This window comes from Anas acuta, chromosome 4 (genome assembly GCF_963932015.1).
Source record: "Anas acuta chromosome 4, bAnaAcu1.1, whole genome shotgun sequence".
In the NCBI taxonomy this organism is placed as follows: Eukaryota; Metazoa; Chordata; class Aves; order Anseriformes; family Anatidae; genus Anas; species Anas acuta.
Genome location: NC_088982.1, coordinates 15,412,847 through 15,436,358, shown reverse-complemented (window position 1 = coordinate 15,436,358; position 23,512 = coordinate 15,412,847). Strand labels below are relative to the sequence as shown.

Genomic DNA, 23,512 nt, shown 5'->3' with positions numbered 1-23,512 from the left:
TGTATGTCCCTCCAGATTGTCACTACGTCCTCGTGGGATAGAGAGGAAGGGTCACAGGTCTGGAGAGCAGCAGAGAGCTGTCCCTAGGCAGACCGCACGTGTCAGTGAAAAGGCTCATCCACCCTGAGTCATGCTGCAGCTGGCCAAGTTGGAAGAGAGAAGTCGTCAAATGGACATCTCAGATGTGGAGCTCTATTTTTCTGCCAGACATCTAGCCAAAGGAGACTATTTGCTCTACTGGACATTCAAGCTGTGTTGTGCCTAGATATCACAGCCTCTCTTTTTGAGGTCTATCTGCAGCCCACAATAGGGATGCAGTTGTCCAACAGTTGCAGAGGATGAGTCTTGGTAAGTCACAGTGTATGACATAGCCCTCAGCCCCCACGCACTGGCTCTGCCCTCTTTTTTGTGGACATTTAAAGACTGATCCTGTCTTCTAGACCATGGAAATACAGATTCTGTGCAGGTGGTACCACTTGTGCAGAAGTAATCACAGCCAAAGCAACCTCCTCTCTAGAGACCCTTGCCTACAGAGAGTGGGCAACAATGACTCACAGTGTATTAGCAAAAGTAGTGGTTTTGGAAAAAAAAATTCCTTTAAGTGAAGAGATTTTGGAGTTTCATCTGCAAGAGAAATGGAAGTAGCCAGAGGTTGATACCAGTTACCATAAACGTACCGTAAAATCTCTGCATAAAGGCAACCGAAATTGTTTGAAGTGCATCTGTTCCCTTCTGCTCATTGTTTCGCCCATGCTGCAGATAAAGCAGCTACAGACATCAGGAGGTTTTCAAGCTCATGGTCTTCCCTCATTCTTCTGATTTACTTTCACCACAGGCGAAAACTTATAGACCTTTGACTCTCATTTATAAATAGACAGCCTGGATAACATTAGCAAACATAAACACTACTCTCCCTGAAAATCCTATTTTAAACACAGATTTGTAAAGACCAGTTTTATCTTTCCCATCTGTAACTAGTTAAAATTCCAATTGTTTTTCTTAAGAAGAATTTTAACAGTGGGTAGTAAGAATGAGGTGGAGTAAAAGCAATTTAAATTGTAAGGTTTTTTTATTAAGGGTTTAGAAAAATCTATTAGAGACCTGGGTTATCTGCAGCTTCCAAATGGTGCTGAAAAAATGATGGTGCTCTCAGTTGTCATAGATGATTTTTTTTCATTTAATCTGTATGATATGTTTTTCTAACATTTATGCACAAACTTGCACTGGTTTATCTTCAAATAACGTAGTCAAATAAATGCCAGATCCTCAGTGGATGCTTTAATTGATCTAGAATCAACCAATTTATTTTTATTTCGTGCAAGCTAGAATAAAGAGCTATAAAATTAAAGATATAGCCAGGCACTTGCTACAGAAATGCATGTACCCATTTAAAAGGTAACTATTTCTCTGCAGTCTGTTACTGCTGCTCCTTTGGGCTCCCTTTCTTGGTGGACCAGCCTCTTCCACAGGCTCTTTAGTCCATCTGGCTCTGCACTCAGTCAGACAGGGAGCATCTGCATGCTCTGTGGTTCCATGCTGTCTGGTAGGGGAACACAAGAGCCAGCTGGGTGAGAGAGGGAAGATTTCCCACATGGTAAATGGCTGACCAGGGCATAATGCAGTACAAGCCATTCTTATGCTCACTGTGCCCTCTGAAATCAGCTGTTTCAGCTACAACACGGGGCTTTGCATTGCCACAGACACATGGTCCTTCCACTGTGCTTGTGGCCACCTTGACCAGGAGACCTCAGCGGGTGGCAGCTTCTTAAAGCACCTCATCAGGATTCACCAGACTTATCTGTCACAAGTTAGCGATGCTCGAGTAGCCGATACGTCCTCATTTCCTTCTGGCCACTTTGCAACATGGGCAGGTGATGACAATTTTCAGCCACTGCTGTTGTTTGCTAGGTGAATGGGAGCCAAAGCACTAAAAGTGTCCAGATGGGTGCTTGCACTGGTCTAATTAAATCAGTTTTGAAACATATCTTTAGGCTGTGGACAGATGTTCGTTTTGTAGCAAGCCATGCCAGATGAAGATTACAAGCCCAGCCACTGGAGGTTATTGCCCTCACAAGTCTGCTGGCAGAGCCACCCCAGATCTTCCTGAGCTTCAGCAAGGTGCAGACGTGATCTCTCACCGCTCAGGTGGTGACAGCTGGGGGGTCACCGCCTCCTGCCCGCACCTGCCTTCCTGGCACAGCACCAGGCCTGCTGGGCACTCCAATGTCTTTCTCGCAGTTCACAGGTTTGTTGTGTCTGGGAAGGAGTGAGGAGCCCTGTCTGGCTGAGGAATGGGGGGAGCACAGGGGGTGAGTTTGGGTTGGCACAGCTGGATCCAGAGGAAGCCGTCCATCCAAGGCCCTCCTGTGCTGGGGTGGGAGCAGAAACCTGTCCTGCTGCCAAAGCCGTGAGGGGCCGTCTGTGGGCCAGGAGCTCTGGAGAGTGGCAGGGGATGGTGCTGTCTGTGGTGCTTCAGCTGGACCTCTCTGAGGACATCTCCTCACAGCCCTACCCATGGAAAACACGTGCCCAACACATGGAACCGCTCTGGGCTGCTCACCCACCAAGGTCTTGGCATGGGCTTGAGCTGGGGCTGCACGGTTTGAAGAAGGAGTGGAAAAGGCTGTCCAACCCAAATAATGAAGCTTTTCTCTTGCCGAAGCTGTTAAATCTTTACCAAATGTGTTAATGTGTGTACAGACAAAGCATGACACAATGTTGACTGAGTCTGGTGAGCTGCTGGCTGCACTTGGCTGATACTATCTTAGCAGGCAGTATTGAACTTTTAATGTAACAGCAGGGTCAACTGTGAAAAATTACCATGCTTTTCATGTCTTAAGCCCTATCTGCATTAGAAACTATCATATCTTTTCTCATGACAATTCTCAGGTAAAATGTATCAGCTTAAAGACAACTTTTTCGCACATGCAGCTATGGGGCCATGACACAGCTGCTGAGCTGGTGCATTTCCAGCCACTCTAAATTTATAGCTTCTTCCCATTGTTCAACAGTTTGGATTATCATTAAGGAAGGCAGGTAATGATGCTTTCACTGAAAAGAAGGAAAAATATCACTACAGCTGATGGTGCTGTCTGTTTTTCCTTCACTCTCCAAGCTAGTTTCTAATTAAATGTGTGTATTGCAGTCCTACCGTACTTCCTTTGTTAGGGTTGTATTTCTTTTCATTGCACTTTTTGAGAACATGTTTATGCACAGCTATTGGTCTCTCCCTGTGTTTTTCCAGAAGGGAATCAAAAAAAGGTTCACCTAGTCCCTGAGGCCCTACTTTCGTGTTGCTTGTGGTCACAGCCTGGCAGAGCAGCCGGTGCATAACGGAGCAGAACCTGATATGGCCCTGCAAGGCTCTAAGGTACAGCTGGAGGAAATCATTAATTTGTGGGCCTGTCTGCAGAAAGCAAAGGTTTCTGTGTCTGTTCATTTCTCGTGATGGTAAGAAGGCGATCTCAGTCACCTTGGTCACCTCCATTACCCAGGACACCCAGCCACGTCAATCATCTCAGGAAATGAATGACTAATCTGCTGTGTATTAATGTGCTTTTATTTACTGGTCGTTTCACCAGTCCCCACAGTTTCCTTCATGCTCTCCAGGCAGTGAAGAAAGCATGTTCCCTGTTCCACGGAAACACAGCATTTATGTAAGTTGAGAATGCTCCTGAGAATATCCATCTACTTAAGCCTGTTTGCAGGTCACTTCTTACCGAAGCTTTCCAAAGTTTCAGCAGCCCTGCTTACAGCCATCCAAGTGAAACACCAGCAACAGGAGCAGCAGAAGAAAGGGAAGCATAAACAGCTTGGATGGGGACAGGGATCATCAGAGCAGAAGCTAAATTGGCTGTGGTGCCTTTGCTGGGTCATACGCTGGTTTTGAGCTTGGCATTTGATGGTCTCTGACCACCAGATGGCATAGAGAATGCTGTTACAGGCAGCAGCTTGCCGCTGAAGCATTACGAAGTGTCGGGTTCACACTAGTTAAAGTGGATTCTTACATTGCTTTTATGCAGAGGTATATTTTATTGTTTCTCTTAGATGTAAAAATGTATTGGTAGGACTCATCCTATTGAAGGGAAATCAACTTTCACAGCAAAATTCAGTTTCAAATAGCAAGCGCTGCTTAAAGAAACGCCTTTCTCAGGTGCAGGGAAAATATAGCAGAAGATGAGGGGAAGAGAGGTTGCATTGCTAATTGGATTACAGGACCAGGCACTAAAATAAATCATCAGTTCTCACCTTGGTTCTGATAATGATTCTCCTTGTAGCTTTGGGCAAATCCACATAATCCGCTTCATTTCTCTATTTCCGTATGAAGGGCAATGATTTCCTGCCTTGCAGTGGTGCCAGAGGAGTTAATACTCATAAAGCACAAATGGAGAGAAGAAAAATACTAATGACACCTGAAAGCTACTTGCAAGAAAGAGCTCTCCTGGTTTGTCTGTTCTGCACCACCCAGCTGTTGCTGTGCCAATGTGATAGCTATAACGAGACTATAGAGCACGGAGAAATGTAAAGCATACTGAAAGAAATATTACTGAGTGCTACTCAAAGGAAGAGATACTACTGACAGCACTGGATTAACATTTTGTTGTTGTTTTGTTGTGTTTTCAGTGTAATATGTTACGGAAATCTCATGGTGAGTGGAAACAGCCTGCCTGCTGTTCTCCCAAACCCTTCCGAGCTGAAGAAACAGCCTGGAGGCTTGCACTGCTCTCTGATTTACACCCGTGCTCCAGCTTCCCTGCCTCTGGTTGAATTGAACATTCAAGTTCAAACCCCAAACTTCGGTGCAGTCCCTGGTTCAGTTGCTTATTCATGATTAAAACTGTGAGTTATTCAGAGAACTTTGCAGCTGCTGTGGAAGGTAATGTTGCTTGTACATCCTCAGGAATCAAGCTTGATGATTTTACCGCTGAAATATGTGATCTGATTATAGCGGCTTGTGATATTGCCAGATCATAAACCAGTGCACTTCTGAACGGCCTTAGGAGATAAATTAAAAAGGTAGGGAACCCGCTCTAAAATACCAGTGACTAGGAAAATCTCACAACAGCAGTTTGTATTACTGCTGTGGTCATGAGATGACGTATTTCTTTTTTATTCTTATCTTTATTGAGTGTAGCGGATGCGAATACCCAAAGAGCCAAGGGGTTTTACAGGTATATCTGGAAATTTGCATCATTTGGAAAGAAAGGATTTACAGGTTCAGATAAGGACAGTACTGAAAAAAGAGAATTTGGCATGATGTCCCTGTGAAAAAAATACTGCAACAATGAACAATGATATTCAAGCATGCTTTATATGCTGATCTCACTGCCAATGAAAAGAGACTGACTGTATGTCTTCCCATAATCACTGAGGGTATTTATGGCATAAATGTAATTTCTGGTTTATCTGAAGCTGAGTTTTATCAGCTGTCCTTTAGCAAACTGAAGAATCAGACTGTGAATGAGAAAGACATGAAAACTGTCAGACCAAAACGTACCCAGCAAAACAAATGATTACTGATTGACCTTGAAGAAAACTGAGAAAAACAATTTTAATAACAAAAATAAGATACTGAAGTGCCATAACTGCAGTGCCAAAATGATTTCCAACTACTCACAAGAATATCAGCTTTGTTTTTCCAGCGATAAATTTAGTTTTTCCGCTTGTCCCCATTGCACATTTTAGCGATGATGTTGGAAATCTTTCAATTTCCATTTAAGATTTTTAAAAGCAAATAAAGTTATCTTGGCAGCCTCGGGGAGAGCTAATGCAGCAGATAGAAGATGTGCAGAAAATAGTTTATACAAAGGTTGAGTTCAGGCTCAACCCTGAGCCCACGCCACTCTTGCTGAAGCCACAGCACAGCCAGACGGCAAGAAGCACAGCCTCAGGAGCATCCAGAGGTCCTTCACATGGACCAGAAATGTAATGAGATATGGCTTGTTTCCTTCTTCTACAACAGCTGTGGTATGCTCAGCCTCATGGGCCGTGTTGCACTACCCTGCATCGAGGAGAGACCACATGGCAAAGCCCATCCCCTGTAGGGATGTGCCTGCTGTGTGCGTGCTGGACAAGCAGACCCAGTGCATGCTGCAAACCTGGCACACCCAAGCAACATGATCCCTGCTTTACTCATACACTGGGAGGTTTCTAGGAGGGCTGGAGAAGGCCCTTTGGTCTTCAGCATGGATGTGACAGGATAGAGAAGATGGGGCATGAGGAAGGGGCCAAGCAAGAAGGAGCACGTGTGATCCCTCCAGCAGCCGGCCGCGAGTCAGCCTAATTTGTGTGTGCTGCTGTTGAGTTATCCCTAGTGCTGAATAAGCTGCGATGGAAAAATCTCTCTTAGATTCTTGTTTTGGATGCTAGCATCATGATCCTTTGGGACCCATGACATGTCCTTCCCTCATAGCCAATGCTTGCACAAGTTCACGAAGTAGGTGCAGCACTCTCCTCCTGGCCAGAGGCTGAGAGAGGCAGAGTTACCTATAATGGCCACCTGCAGAAAGTGCTCTGTGATCCTAAAAAGAATACCTTTCATATGTGAAATACAACAGCGTGCAGAGCAGTGGTACTAACTTTAAACCTTTAGCATCATTTTGTTCTAAATAATTAGTCTTCTGATGCTGTTTTTTCTAGATACTGAAATCTTGATATGTTGTTACGCCTCTGAATGGATCAACATGGACCTCATTAAGGCTATAATAAAGCAATAGCAAATTAGAGAAGATTTTATTATAAAAAAAAATAATCAATGAGACTGAAAGTTGGAGAATTAAATGAAAAGGAAGAAAAACACCGTAAAGAAGTACAAGCATTTGAAAAATATCTAATAGACTCAAGAGATTCCTTTATTGTTTCTACTTGGAGAATGTATTTATTTTCCCCATGTAGAACATGCACAATACCTTATTTAGTAATATTTCAAGAAGCTTTTTTAGCATCTGGTGTTGGACATAATTTTTGCAATGCTCTGGCAACGTATGAACACTGTAAAGCTAACACGTTAGTTTGTCACTGAGATGGAAATAAATAGAGAAGGCTGAAGAAATTTTCAGTGCAGGGGGCAGCTCCTGTTACCTCCAGCTCCAGAGATGGTTCCTGCTCTGAACGCATTCTCCTGCTTTCTGCTCCTCTGGCTGAAACTATGGGTTTTTGGACCTCCTCATTTTTATTTTTATTTTATTTTATTTTATTTTATTTTATTTTATTTTATTTTATTTTATTTTATTTTATTTTATTTTATTTTATTTTATTTTATTTTATTTTATTTTTGGTCAAAGCATTGTCAAATTCAAGTATTCACTTGAATTTATAATAGCCAGTAACGTGCTGCAACACATCGATATGTGAATAGTGATGTGAATTGAGTCAGGTATGTGTGCTCTGTTTTTACACGAGGTGTAAGCAGAGGAGCTGACCTCGATCAGGCTTACAGTATTTTCTGAAGCATGTTTAATGGCACAAGTAGAAGTGGGGACAGCCTAATAGCAGACCTAGAACATTTTTCAAATTGAGTTTGCTACAAAGGCTGTTATGCAACTGATCTTTAAGTAACACTGTTTTCATTATCAGTTGTTAAATACCACACTGAATGGCACTGGCAAGGTCAATGTAGAGGGCAAATAATTATTATCATCATTTCTTATAACAGGCTAGAATTTTGTGGACACCCTTTTTGTTAAGGAGATAAAATAATTTTTGTTTCGTGATACCATTCCTGGATATTATGAATGCTTTTTATTTCACAATCTAAGTGAAGATCTACTGCATTTCGAAATGTAGTGCATTCTGGAGGTAAAAAGACAAGACAAAGAAACCTAAGCTGATAACCTCTTACTGTAACCAGTATATTGAGAAGTGCCAAATACTTCCCCAAGTTCCCTGAAGACTTTGCAATTGCTGTTTGGTTTTACGGCCAAGGTGATCAGAGACTATGGCGATATTAGCGTAAGATAAAAGAGGGAGGATGGAAGTCATGAAGGAAGGAAATGCATTTTAGATAATCCTCAGAAAATTACATTATTATTATTGGACTCTTAATAAGCATTCAGATAGGCAGCACACACAGCATGTTAAAACCTATGTCCACAGGGATGTAGAGTAAAATTAGTGGGCTAAATTATGTTCTCATTGGCACTGGTGTAAATCCAGAGTAAGCCATCTGACTACAGTGGTTAATTCCAGTTTTCCAGTGAGTAACCAAACAGAAATTAGTCTGATGTTCCTGGATGCTCTCTTCCACTCTCCTATACAGAAACTACTAATAAATAAATCAATGAGAACATTCTGCTGATTGTGTGCTCTCCACTTGTCAACAGCATGAAAAATAGCAGTGCCATGATTTTTTCCATCTGCCTCCTTGGTAGACCACCTCTCAGTATGGAAATAAAGGAATTACTAAGTACAGCCAACCTCAAGTAGCTTGTATGCTAAGAAAAATCAAACACAAAGGCAGTACTGAAGATTGAGAGGGAATCCCAGGTGTGACAGCAGAGAGAGGAAGGAGTGAGGGAGAACAGAGAGGAGCCAGGAAGAGCAGGTGAAAAAAAGCCAAGAGTAAGGGAAGATATTTTGACAGTTTGAGTATCTGATTATCTGACCATAGGCAGCTGGAAAATGAGGAGGGTGATAGAGAGTGATGCGAAATGAGCTGTTTTTGACATGAAAAGCCAGACAGGGCCATCTGATAGCACATGCTCCCAACCCCAGCAGGGGCAGGGGTCTCTACCCCATCCACTCTCCCTCTCTGCTGCCTGGCTGGTGTCACTCGTCTCGGCTGGAGCTCTGCAAGGCAGGGGCAGGGGCCGAGCCTGCCCAGTTGCTGTCATTGTGTGACCGCCGTGGCCAGCTCAAGCTGTGATTGCAGACTCCGTGTATAAATCTTTTAAACAAAACTCCAACCAGAGGCCTCTGAGCACTGGGAACTGGGGTAAACAAAGGTTTCCACGCCAGAAGCAGGAACTATTATTATTACTGTTCAAAAATGCAAAGGCCAAGTCCTCTCCTGGCCAATAGGGAAAAAAACAAAACAAAACAAAACAAAACAAAAAAAAACACAACAGAGCTGCTGTCTGCCTGGGGAGGGCTCTCGTCCAGCTCGCACCTTGCTGTGCTTTAGTCTGACACTGCATGTCGAGTGAACTGGCTGGAAATAACTAAACCATCCTACCCAGCCAACTAAACACCCATTTGATGTACAGGCTGTTCTTTCATCTTATTTCCCAGCACTCGGTCTCTGTGGGACTGTTTCACTACAGCCCTGCCGTGTAAGTGGACGTTCAGAGGTGCCTGGGACCATGGTGAGTAGGACACACAGGAGGGAAAGCATTTTGCCCTCAATCTTTAAAAATGGATGCTATAGCACTGGCCGGAGATGAATCAAGGCCTCTGGAAATAGCGTGGCCAAGTGGCTTGCAGGGAGATGTGGACCTTTGTAACTTCCTTACCACAGACCTGTTCCACCTTTGGCAGCAATCCAGCAAAGGAAAGGTGCTCTTAGAGCCCAGCCCCGGTAGAAGAGCTTTGCATTCCTAAAGGACTGAATCCAAAAGCAGAGCATAAGCCCCATAGGCAACACGCCTTGCTAGAGGTTTATTTTTACTGTGTGAATTCGAGCGCTGGAATGTCCTGTACTTATTCCAGGAGGGTTAACGCTTTCGTGCCTCACAGCCTGGCCAGGAGGGACACTCAAAGCCCTGGGCATGTGCTGTTAACCTCATTTTCCTTATACCTCAATGACCAAAACAGCCGTGCTCTCCCTGACTTTCTCATATCACTGTTCTGGGGTCTTCTTGAATTATTGCACATTTTATTTCTCCTCTCCCCTTCCTTGTCCGCTTGTGTTCCAGGAGACATTCGCAAATGCCAGCCAACGGAGCTGTTTAATCTTTTCTCTCTAGTGGCAGTTTGTCTGGCATATGTCTGAAAGGGGCATGTAAGGGATGCACAGTGAAATTACTAATATATGGCACAGTTGCTAATCTAAGACGTGCCATCTTCATGAACCCAGCTCCCAGGTTTAAAAGCAATGCCAGGCTGAAGGCGTTACTTCAGCAAGTGAAGATCCTTCACTGCTCGTTCCAGGATGCAGCTGGAAACAATGCATAAAGGAAGATGTTCTGTCATTTTGTAAGGGAAAATCCTCTCCCAGCTGGTGACACAGGCAAGGGTGGGTTATGAGAGCAGCCAGGCTGGCAGAGGTCTGGGATCCACCACGGCAGAGACCCACTGCCACCCAGCTCATGGGACAAACTGAGCTCCCTGGCCTGTTGCTGATAGGCATGTGTGAGCCTATGGTGTTCACAGGGTTTCTGTTGTTGCTGTCTGTTATTTTGTTGTTATTTTTACTTGAGGATACATTGCCCTGTGAGGCCTTAACAGCACAGACACCTTTTTAAAGCTTTTAAAAGATGGTAGGATATATGCTTTGGATCATGCTTTGTTTCATCCTGGGATTTCTTATGTTCCTTTCTGATGGAAAAACTACACAGGCCACTACTGGAAAGCTCCTTAAGTGATATGACTTTTCCAAGGTCTGCTGTCACATCATTTAGTTGGCTTTCTGTTTTCTCCAGTCAACGTCACTTTGGCAAATGAGCAGACTTAGACAGTCCTGGTGCCATGTAGATTTCCACAATGTGTTTCCATCCCATAAGGAATTCTCTTCTCCAAAATGTTCCAGTTCTTTTTTTGTAATGATTTTTGCATCTCCAGGCTAGGCAGGTACTTAGCACGACTTCTATTTGAAGAGACAAGACAGGTAAAAGGCAGAAGAGAAGAAGCATTTGTTCAGAAAGTGAGGCGCAGTCCAAAACAGCTTGCTCCAGGGCTCAGAGGAGCTTTCCAGCAGACGAGAGGCTTGAACCCAGGTACCTGCCCTGCAGCTTTACTGTAAAACACCTCCCTCATCCAAAGAAGCAATAAAGCGCTACAACTATGAACTCATCATAACCTCATTTTAATGTCTGAAAAGATGACTTCTAAAGGAAAAAAGAAAAAAAAAAGCATAAATGTTTTCTTCAACCACTCATTGCCCATAGACTCTGTTCCCTTCTCATATGTTAGTGAGAATTAATTTCTGCAGTTCTAATGAGGGCCCATTACTTGATGGCATAACCCCATCTCAGACACCACCACTGATCTACACCAAGTGCAGAAAATTTATTCATTAGATTTATCCCATGTTTATTAACAGCTCAGCTCGGAAAAAGAGTCAGTGACAAAAACCATCTGGAATAAACATAATGGAATACAAACAATGTAATATATTCCATCGCTCCAGCCTAATTACACTGTTTGGTGCAAATACTATCAATCCAAGTGACAATTTACAAGCCGAACACTTATTAAAGGGAAAAATGAACTGTGCTGGGAAGCACAAATCAAAGTAACTAATCAACACAGACAACACATTCGTGGGATTTAAGAGGCAAGGTATGGTAGTCTTTTATTCCTCCTTGTTTTCAATTTGGGAGACCTGCTGTGATGTTGCAGTACATTATGCATTATGTCTACTTATGCAACACTGCAGACAAGCATGTGTCTGGCTGTTGTCTTATTTTTCAATGGCTACGGCCTTCAACTTTTAAGTTGAAACACTTTCCTTGCCCTATCATGTAAGCTAGGAACAAGGTACACTGTCCTGTTGCACAGGTTTTCTTTTACAGTGCCTTCATCATTTAGGATAGAGCAAGAGGCTGGAATTCAGGAAAAAATTAGAAAAGGTTGGAATTAGCTACAAGTGATGCCAATTTGACCTAAAACATGTTCTTATTGAGTGAATTGGTTCAATAAGGGAAAAAGGAAAAAGATCTCTCCCTCCCATGCAAGCATCTGAACAACACATGGCTGCTGTCCATGATCTGTTTCAGCTTGGAAGCTGGAACTGGAATCATTAGATGCATCTGGTGTCCCCAGGGAAGCCAGAGAAAACACTGGCAGCAGTGAAGAAAAGATGGTAGAAGCCATGTGAAGCAGAAATTAGACAACCAGCCTGTCTGCATTAGAGTGTGAACTTTAAGAGCTGCTTTAGGCACCTGCATGAAAGCTGAGCCCTCAAAGACAGTGAAGTGACACAAAGCTACAACATATAACACCCTGTCAGTTTAGGGAAAATATACCCACAGTCTGGAGAATACCACCTAAGCTAACATTACAGTGAAATCAATACGAACAAATACGCACACAGCCCTGACCACATAAATGTAGTCATAACTTCCATAATTGTTAGCAAAATACGACTTACATAAACCTACACTGAAAAAATCCCTGTTAGTGCTTAGATACTAGAGGAGTGTTTTTTTTTTTTTTTTTTTTTTTTTTTTTTTTTTTTTGTTTGTTTGTTTGTTTGTTTTTTAAAACTCATTCTATGGGGAAAACAGTGAGAAAATGCTACGCTGAGTGGGCCACGGATGTCAAAATACCCTGCTTCATCTGCAACTGGGAGAGCACCAGTCACCACCACCCCATGCGCAGAAGTGTCTCTCCAGACCTTCGCCTTCCTTCCCTGCCCACGAGACAAAATGGAGCCAGGGTCCCTTCGCATTTTGCAAAGGGCCATTTAGCTCAAAAACATTCTGTCATGGGATTGTCTTGAAAACAATGCTCATCTCGTGAAAACAAAAGCATTTTATATTTCCCCTTCAACTGATTTATTCTGGGACAGGATCTCCTGCTCTGTATCAGGGTCTGGTACTGTTGAACATAGGTCTATGCTCAACCAGCAGTCTGATAATAAGCCAGCTTTTGTCATATCTCATGTACATGAAAAATGTCCAAAGCTGTTTCTCCACCTGCTGTTTTCAGAGAAAAATAATGTGTGACATCCATTTCTCCTTGAAGAGTTGACATCATAGATGTGGCCACAATGGGATAGTTCTTCATTTAAGAGGCAAGGTGCAATGTTAGATAAATACACTCCTGAGAGTTTTTGAAATTTCAGTGATTCATAAAAGCCAAAGATTTTATTGCCAGCTAACTGTGGATCCGTCTCTCCAGAGCCTTCCTGCACCATCTGTATTAGCATGCAAATCGAGGTGACATAGCTGTTGCTAACTAATTTCAAGCGTGACATTCACAGTGTAGATAGACTATTGGGATGGTCTTTGGCAACACCTTCATCCAGCCACCTCTGCACGCTCTCTGACTGATGCCATCATTCCCTTCCACCGGGAAGACGAACGTGAAGACTTTTTCTCACATGCTGACTCCAGATCTATGCTCAAAGAAAAAAAAAAACAGTATATTCGAGTCACCTATCAATCCCACAGGCACTGTGTTCGTTTATGTCCCTGTCCTTGGCCTTAACTACTTTGCTTCAAGCAGAACCTTCCAAAACTCTCTCTCTCTCTTTTTTTATATTTTTTTTGGTGTGTTTTCTTTCTTTTTTTTCTTCTCCTCCCCCCACCCCCCCCCTTTTTTTTTTTTCCCTGATTTCCCTGGGCTATGATATTTTCAGTAATGTTCAAAAGCATATATAAATAAAAGAAGAATATTCCCCATTTGCAGATTACAGAAATACAGTAGTATGCTGTCAATAATTATAATGATAAAATACCTTAATTTTCAGTTCATATGGATTTTTAGCCTCTTGTTCTGCAACCTTTGGTGCTCACTTTGACTAGGGAATCTGAACAGTTTCCTTTCTAAACAAGGAATTGCCACAGAAGCAGAGGATTTTCTTTAAGGAGCAGAACATAGCAGACATGGCATAGTCAACACAATATGCTTGCTTAATGTCTAAATCTTTAGTCTTGTAACTGGGAATTATTCTACCCTTTGGGGATGCTCAGACACTTGTGTTTTGGCTCTCTTGAATCTTGAAAGTTTTATGTAAACCTCCAGGATTCCCTAGTCTGGATTTTTTCCTCTGAGAAAGGAGACTCAGGGGACATGCTAATGCTGCTTTGCAGGTAGGTGGGCACTGAGGCAGAATAGAATAATTAAGGTTGGAAAAGACCTCCAAGATCATCTGGTCCAACCATCCCCCTACCACCAATGTCACCCACTGAACCATGTCCCTAAGCACCATGTGCAACCCGTAGTGATCAGGGTGTGCTGGCAGAGCCCTTGGTGTTGTAACAACGTGATGCTGCATCTGGTTCCCTGTTGTCACAAAAAATCCAAGCCAGTCCCAACCCTTTCTTGTGACTCTCTGTACTGTCATTTTTTCCCAAACATCAACCAATTGCCTTCTGTGCCGCCACAACTCTGAACTAATGATAACTGTCAAAATCAATCTGTGGTGAATACTGATTCTTTTTCTATCAAGGGCCTTGGAGGGACAAGTTAGCTGAGGGAGTAAGCTATCTTAGGGAACTATCTATCAACAGCCCATCAAGGCAGAAACTACTTGCTGCAGCATCAGCTGATAAGCCAAAAGGGAGATGAAGTTCACAGAAAGAATTATTTTAATTACTGTGTAGTCTGCTTCACTGATATTTTAGAAAAAGCTGGAGGCAGATGTTACATCAATGTAATTGGAGATTTCAGGAAACATCCTAAAAGCCACAGAGGAAATGTTAAAAATATAACGGAAGTAATTCCCTCTGGAATATAAGCCCAGGCAATTTGCCCCCCCATAACTACATTTAAGATATCAAGATATCTTAAGATATTTAAGATATGTTGCTAAGTTGACTGAGCTTCAGAAATGGGCAGTCACTCAAAGACAGGCTGCGTTAGTTATCAGTCGTTTTGATAACCTAGGGATGACAGTACCTATTCCAGCAGGCTGATTTTCCTACAGGCACAAAGGCCATGAAGCCACTACAACCCTCTGTTGCTGTGGCTTGCTTTGAGCAGCCTCCAGACCAGCTTTCCATCTGCAAACTGTGATGCCCCAGCTGCCAAGAGCTTCTTGCAGAAAAACAGTACTGGTTACTGGTCTGGGCTCTCCATCTGGATATTTTTCTCCTTTTGGTGTCTGTTTTCTTGATCGTCTTGTTTGACATTTAGGTTGGGAGCTTTCTGGTTGTCTTGGAGGACTTGTTTCTGTTTCTGACTCTATGGAACACAGCAGCATGGCAAGGATTAAAAGTTGTTCTCATTACATCTTCACAGAGAATCTATTTATTCGTGGGTGACCATGAATGGATGCATATTTCCATAATTCAGGGAAAGTACCTTATCTTTTCTGCATCTTCACAGACTTCCAGGTTGATCTCAATTTAACAGTCATTGAATCTTGTCTCAGTACTAATGTCTGCAAACCCAAAAGGTGGCATTCAGACAAATACATGTGTACTAAGGTGCTGTACCAGACTCAGACAGTGAGAGAGAGATCCAGAGAGAGATACAAGAGAAGTCTGGTACACATCAAAATGCAGTATCTTCATATCATTAATTTAGAAGAGCCTCCCTCTGAGCTACATTGCTGTCAGGTAGCAGAGCACTGCCTGGGATTTTCAAGATATTTGAACGTTTGCAGCTTATAAATGATTAGAATTGTTAAAAAGAAAGCCCATCAATCAGAAGTTTTCACAACTCCTCATTTGTATGTAGATTTCTAACCTCATATCATCAAGTAATAGTTATCAAGGCTATGGAATAGAACCCTTCATTAGTTTTCCTTTTTATTTTTATTTTATTATTATTTTATTTTTTATTTTTTAAGCCTGCCATACTGGATACTGAAGAGATCTTAACAGTTTCAAGTTGGAATGAAGGGAACTGCTGTCTTTGATTAAACTGTTGGTTCTGTTAGTCCGGTGTTGTCTTGGGTAATGACCAGTGCCACCAACTTAGCAGACAACATCTAGATGAGGCAACCAGCAAGAAAAGCACAGCTAGTCAAGGCAGTAATTAAAATAGCTGTTAGCCTTGAGCAACAAACTGCAGGGGTTAGCAACCTGCACCTGTTGCTTACAAGTGGGCTTACTTTGCTTATAAATGCATGGATGCTGCTCGAGTCCAAACCCTGGGCAGTTTGAACCACTAGCTATGCTAGGGCATGGCATTCCCACCAGGCCCTTTCTCCATCCCAAGACCTTTTTTCTCCAATAAGGATGAGCTCCAGCCTCAGTACTGTAGAGCAATGAGAGGATGACCCGAGGTGTGTAAAGGGAAAAAATGTGTATTCTGGGACAGCCTGTCACTAGGGGTTTTACTACATGCTGGAGAAGTGAAAAAGAAGGTTCCCAGAGGGAGTGGAGAGACAGAGCATATCCTGCATCAACACAGAGCCCTTCTAGCACCCCTTCAGCACCATGAACCATCCAACAGCCCTGTCCTTTCTCAAATATGGAAGTAAAAACTCCAAAGATTGCTTGAAATGAGGCATTTCTCTTCTTTCAGGTCAGGCTGGTGCCTTCTGTACACACTAACTTGATGAAGTAACATATCTTGTGCCATTATAATTAATAAAGCCTTTGATAAACTATGCAATAATCCATCCTTAAGATCAACTAATTCAAATTTAAACAATGTTCTCACATGTCACAGGCTGCCTTAAGAGATTTCTTTGGAAAACAAACTGTTCAGGTCTGAAAGTTAGGTGGAGAGGGAAAAAAGAACCATATATTTTTAGAGACATAAATGAATATCCAATAGCAAAATATTTGGATTAAATCAGTTTATCTGTCTTCTTTTTCTTGAAAGAAAATGAAAGTTATGTTCTTATTTAAGATTAATTCTTTCCATTTGTGTTACCAAATTTATTCCTGGTCTAAGATCTTATGCTCTTAGACTCCCCACACATCAAATTTCATACCTCTTGAAAAATGAAATTTTAGTATAAGAAAGATTAAAAGATTTCTTCTCCGTTATTTTCATAGGCACTGCATTATTTCCTCTGGGAAATTTCACGAGAGGAAGATTTCAGCCCGCTCACGGTATACATTAGAGCGAGAATGCAATTCGCAACCAGGGCAGCTCCTTCAACTCTTCTTGTTCCTCGCTTACTTTGACTGAGCTCACATCAGTCTGGTGTATTTCACAGTTGGTTTGTAACTTGAAAACACGAGCTGAGTAATAGGGTGAGAATATCTCCCAACAAAAAATTCTGAAGAACATGTGGTTTATTGGTTTGCAAGCGAGGAAGTGACATCAAGCATCCAGACATGGATACTTTTCATTTAATGCATCAGTTCTGCATAGTTAGAGAGAGTACATTCCTCCCCATAAAACATACACAACAAAGTACTTAAAGATGTTCAAATTCAAAGCCATAACCATCTGCTTATCGCAGACATCTGTTGCTTCAAAGCAAAGGACTATATGAAAGGTTCAGAAAGCTTTAGAGCTAAAAAGATGCGTTTGCCAAGAGACTAATGGAACACATGAATATACATAAATTCCAAAAATATAACAAACTGCTATTTTCTCCCTGGAGTGTGGTTATACCAGCTAGGTATGTGAGAGTTGAGTTGCAAAGAAAATAAAAGAGTTGCCTCAGATCTCAATTAAATTTTTTGTCACTCTCCAAACACTCTTGAAAAGCAACATCTCCCTCCTCCATCAGCAGAGGTGTCTGGCTTTCACACCGAACCCCGTGTCTTTGAGGAACTCCTGCCAGTGCACCTTCCAAACATGACTGTCTGAAGCCTGCAGCCTTCCCTCTGTGGAGCCTTTCCCCGTTCTCACTCAGGGAGGTGGCAGCCCTATTTCTCTGGGAGCAGCTCCACAGCTCTGCGTGTATATTAATTTCCTCGCTATTTCAGCATCCAGGTCTGACTGCCTGGCTGAAGTCCAGGGGAGTCTTCCCTTTGCATCTCCCTGATGCAGAGTGCCACTTTCCCCATGTGGCCCTTGCATTTCTGTGAAAACTAAGGTCAGCTGGAGGGCTGGGAGCAGCAGCAAGCTCTTTGGGACAGCGACTGTGCTCCTCTGAGCACCTGGGGTGATTTTGGTGGTGTATCTGCAATAAATAAAGTTGATATCGCCCTGTGGGTTTGTGCACTCTGTGAGGGTTTGTGTGCAGAGTTGTGTGGGTCTGGAGGGAATTACCTGCTACAAGCTACTGGGAGCTAGGAAAAAGTATGAACCAAATAGCAGATGCAATGTCAGAGGGCTAAGGTACTTTTGGAAGGGCCACAAGGAATGTGGAGGGGCTAGGAGCTCTCTGAGCAGAAGGATAGTGGGAGCCCTGAGTACATGCAGGTGGACCCATTACATTTCTCACTCAGAATAATACCAGCTGTACCCTGGCCAGTGGAGCTAATCAAACTTTCTTGGCACAAAATCCAGTTTTCTTTCACTTAACACACCACCAGCAAGTGGGCAGCCATCAAAGGGGCAGGGACTAAAAGCCACAGACTACAAGAGAAATCTGGGACTTCATTACCTGTCTCTACTGATGCCAATGCATACATGAACTGAATAGAGAACAAGGAAATACTTCATGATCTTAAATCACATAGTGAAAACTGGAGAAAGTTGATCCATCCCCTGCAGTAAACCCCAAATGACCATACATAGAACAATTCATTTTTAGATATCTGCAATTCTTGTAATTTTTTCTTTTTTTTATTAATGATTTTATATAAAGCAATCAAAATATTTCTAGTGTCAGTTAATGTTCCCACTAACCATCACATAATCTGTGACCTCTTAAGCCTCACAGGAGAGGATATAAAGTCCCACAAGACCACAAGCTTGCCATGGGGGTTACACACCATGTTTGGGTTTACTGGCGCTGCTTCATAAACTAGCATTGTGCTCATTGATTTCCTTTGCACAGGTTTTGCATTTTGCTGCCAGCTTCCCATTGTTCTTGAAATAACTGTGACAAGAACTGTAAAAAAACAGACTGTTTTCCATGCTGATCATAAACGGAGAACAGCAATTGTCAGTGATCATAAAAGCAAGCACAGCCTGCCCGAGCCACATACAGATCCTGCTTCTCACTCTACTCAGAGCAAAACATTTCTAGAAAGATAAGTTAGTAATTTATTGTGCCTGCATGCATGCATTATTCAGAAGAACACGGCAAGATAAAACAACACTACTAGTATGCTAAAACTTCAGCTGAAGTTCAGATCGTCTAAGAGTTTTTATGAGGCAAGAGACTACATAAAGTTTGCTTCTGCAAAGTAAAGCCCTTTACTTACATGACTTGCAAGAGCTTCCAGCAGCTGGAGTCTGAATTACAGTGCACGCAGATATTGTGCTCTGCAGAAAGCCCCCTAACTTCGGCACTGGACACAACACTGGTGCTTCTTATTGATAGTTTCCTGATTTTTCCTTTAAAAATATTCTCCAATACTTTTGTATCAGTGGTGCACACTGACAGTAGACTGCAAAGCAGAAAGCCTTTCTGTTCTTACTGAGGAAAGAGTTCCCTCTCAGCTGAATCCAAAGGGAAAAAAAAAAAAAAAAAAGGAGTCCTTGACCTCGACAACTAGAATAAATCTACTATATCTGTTGGCTCTTTTCTGAATGCATACTTGAGCAGTAACATAAGAGCAAACAATCTGAGTGCAGAACTGTGGCATGTCATGTTATATACCGGTAGGGTGTGTGAACAATGCGTCTAGCAGAGGCACAGCAAAATGAAAACACAACGCATGTTTTCAGCTTTTATTTTGCTCACATCTTTTAAAAACAAAACAAGGATGACAGGCTTTTCTATTTCTTTTCACAACTCCCAAGTGGCAGCACTTTCAGTTCTGTCCCTTCCACTTAAGTTCATTGCATTCCAAATTAGGTTATTGCTGACTTTCTATTTCAAACCTTGATTTTCTGAGAATCTCTGTATCTCAGCCAGAAAATATAACCCAAAATAAAGTTTATAATTTACGACATCATAAATGCACTGAATTGCTTGAAAGAAAAATGAGCTTTTTTTTTTTTCTCCTTTGAAAGATCTGTTTACTTCATTTTTTTTTTCTCCCTTTCGTTCATTCGACTTAAAATGATTGAACTTCATAAAGTAACAAGCATAACTTTTTGAACAAGTTCTCAGTAAAACAAATAGATTAATAAGAAAAGATAATGATGTAGCTTAAAAGAGGCAAATGCAAGGCTTCAGCTAAAAAGCGTCACCTTGTTCCAAAGTAAAATTATATTTACAAAAATAAAGACATTATTTTAAACATAGTCATTCAATTCCCAGACAATGAGGACAGACGTTCTATGGAGAGGATGAAAAAAACAGTGTTTTAGGCATAATAAAAGGAGTTGCAAAAAGATAAGAAGGGAAGAAAATCTATGTCCTCATCTATTCTGTTGTATTCTGTTGCAAATGAGGGAAAAAAAGAAACAAACTTGTAGTCTAAAATAAAACTTCAAGATATTGTAAATGCCAAATTCCTGTTTTTATGAAATGTAAGGATAATAAATGATCTCAAAACTTTTAATTTGCATTTCTTGCTTAAGACAAAGATTTTGAATGAAAAGTGACCAAATAATCTTTTTTTTTTTTTTTTTTTTTTTTTTTTTTTCCTAGTGTGTCATGCTTTTTATATGCCAGTGGACTAGAGGAATCCCCTACACATCTTAAATTAGTGTTATAAAGGTTTTTCTTGAACCTCAAATGTAGGTTGGACTTTTGTTGGTGGTGATGATTTATTTTTTTCAACTTTATTAAGACACCAAAACACATGTACAACTTTACAGTTGTTTATTGGTAAATAAAATCTCTCACAGCTGTAGCTGACTAGTAGGAGAGATATACTGTGGTGATTGAAACATCAGTTTTAGTTTAGTTTCCATTTATATCCACTTCCTTTGTCAAATACTGATACCCTAAATATACAATAAATTAATTTCAACTCGTATTTTCAACTTCTGCCTTTTCACCCTTTCCCTTCTCCACTTATGTTCTCAAAATATAAAGTATTATCAAACAATATATGTATTGATTGTATATCTCAGCTTGGATGTGGTATGCTACCAAGGATCTGCAATATCTGGGGCAAGCACTTATTTTATCCCCTTTTCCCAGCAAAACTTGTCTATTTTTAGAAAATAGCTGGGATTTTTTTTTTTTTTTTTTTTTTTTTTAAACATGGTTTTATGATGCAGAGGTCTCATGACCTGGTTTGTAGGAACAATGCTTCGCACAAAGGACTTCTCACACATACCCAGGTTGCAGAAGGCAGCCCCATGCGTGAAGCATGTTGGGACCCGATCCAGCTTTCTGCCTGTAATTACAAGAGGCTAAACTTCAAAACCTGCTTGTGAGCTATTTGTGAAGTCTTTTGAGATAAGCAGAATATACACCTAACTTTTCAGAACCAAAGCTTGTGTTCATAATGATGTTTTCAGTTCACACCACAAATTTGACTGTGAGCTAATTATCCTCAGGCATCTTTCTGCTTCTGACCCTTGTATTGGGTTTACATGGTAAGGTTTTGGTAGTGGGGGACTACAGGGTTAGCCTCTGTGAGAAAAGTCCAGGGCCAATTTTAGCCAGCTCCAAAGGGACCTGCTGCTGGCCAGAGACAAGCCAATAAGCAATGCTGCTTGTGCCTCTGTATTTAAGTAAAGGAAAAAAGGCTGCTGCGACACAGCACCTGGGAGAGTGAGGAGTGCGAACCAACCTGGCAGCCCCCAGGGTCAGTGCAGCAGGAGGGCAGGAGGTGCTCCAGGCATGCAGCAGCAGTTCCCCTGTGGGCTGTGGAGAGGCCCCTGGTGGAGCAGGCTGTCCCCCTGCAGCCCATGGGTCCCACATGGAGCAGATCTCCACGCTGCAGCCTGTGGAGGAGCCCCCGGTGGAGCAGGTGGATGTGGCCTGGAGGAGGCTGCGGCCCATGGAGAGCCCCTGCAGGAGCAGGCCCTGGGCCAGAGCTGCAGCCCGTGGAGAGGAGCCCACGCAGGAGCAGGGGGTCTGGGTGGAGCTGCCACCTGTGGCGGACCCGTGCTGGAGCAGCTTGTTCCATGGGATGGACCCCATTGTACAGACCCATGGAGCAGTTCTAGAGGCAGCCTGTGGGAAGCCCCCACAGGATCAGTTTGGGAAGGACGGCATCCCATGGGAGGAACCCCTTGTGGAGCAGGGGCAGAGAGTGACTGTGAAGGAGCAGTGGAGATGAAGCATCACTGACTGACCACAGTCCCCATTTCCAGTTCCCCTGTGCCGCTTGGGGGGAGGAGGTGGAAGAGGGTGGATTTGGGGAAGGTGCTTTTAGTTTGCGTTTAGTGTCTCACTTTCTCTAGCTTGTTAGCAATAGGTAATAAATTACATTAATCTCCCTATGCTGAGTCTCTTTTGCCTGTGACAATAATTATCAAATGATCTCCCTGTCCTTATCTCACCCCTTGAGCCCTTTATATTGTATTTTGTCCCCCTTTCCCTTTGAGGAGGGAGAGTGAGAGAATGGTTGTGGTGGAGCTCAGCTGCCCAGATGAGTAAAACCACCACAACCCTGGGACCTGGCATTGCCCAGAGGACACGGCAAGCCATCAGGCAGTGCACTTGCAGCAATACATGCACAGGCTGTAGCATTTCTCCAAGGCCACCAGCCCATTCCAGCCATAACACAACCGTGTAAGCTGAGGGAGTGTCAGGGCATCATGTTTTACTGCAGCCACGTGCAATCGTGTCTCACAGCTGGAGAGAGCAGCAGCCTCCATGTGCTGTTCCCTCAGTGAAAATGTCATCTGTTTTACTGCATATTGTATATGCATTCACAGACATGGATTTGTATAGGAGTTAGGAAAACAGTTTACAAACTAAGGGCCACACTTATAATCGCAGTTGTAATATGAAATGTGAAACTGGAAGCTTGGCCAAGATCTCAGAAGTATTCAGTAATGAGTACAGAAATGTCTGAGACTTGCCAGGTGAAAGCTATGTCATGATCTCCCACATCAAACAGTTAAGAAATCACTTTTTTTTTTTTTTTTTTTCCTGGTGGAACTGTAAAACCTTATATGTAAATTGAAGACCTATGTTGCCCATTCATTTTTTGAACACCCCTCAGAAGACTGAGTGGGCTGGTCAGCCTGCAGGCTCAGAGAGCTGCTCTGCTTTTGAGGAAAGGGCAAGAGAGGTGGGACTGCTCATCTGTAGAAGAGAAGGCTCAGGGGGGTCTGATTAATGTCTATAAAGGAGGAGGATGCAAAGATGTTGGAGCCAGGCTCTTTTCAGTGGTGCCCAGTGGCAGGACCAGAGACAAAGGGGAAAAACATGAACACAGGAGGTTCCTCCTGAACATCAAGAAGCACTTCTGTACTGTGCTGGTGAGTCAGCACTGACACGGGTTGCCCCTAGAGGCTGTGGAATCTCCATCATTGGAGATATTCAAAAACCAGCTGGATGTGGCTTGGGAACCTGCTTCAGGCCCCACAGTGGCTCTGCTTCAGCAGTGGAGATGGCCCAGATGACCACCAGAGGTTCCTTCCAACCTCAGCCATTCTGTGATTATGTCCAATGTCACTTCATGACATTTTTAAGAAGTCCACATATGGCTACTTAGTGAGAGATGCAACGTGTGCAATCTATGGGAACCACTAGGCTCAGGTGTGCACTTGAGGGTGCACACTATGGTCTCCAGTGCTTCAAGAGGATATATTTGCTAAGGTACAGCACTAGTACAGAATCAGAGAAGTAGTTTTGGTTGGAAGATAA

The 23,512-nt window shown here is 42.6% G+C and overlaps 1 protein-coding gene across 2 annotated transcripts in view; it reads right to left on the bottom strand.

Moving 5' to 3' along the window:
• Positions 1-23,512, bottom strand: part of C1QTNF7 (C1q and TNF related 7) — a 49,927-nt gene that overhangs the window by 14,772 nt on the left and 11,643 nt on the right. The window contains exon 1 of one of the 2 annotated variants that reach the window (XM_068679946.1): positions 19,050-19,400. The exons of the other annotated variant lie outside the window; for it this stretch is intronic. The gene's annotated coding sequence lies outside the window, so the exon portion shown is untranslated. Of the gene's footprint in view, positions 1-19,049; positions 19,401-23,512 lie in introns of those variants that run through there. 2 annotated transcript variants of the gene reach the window in all.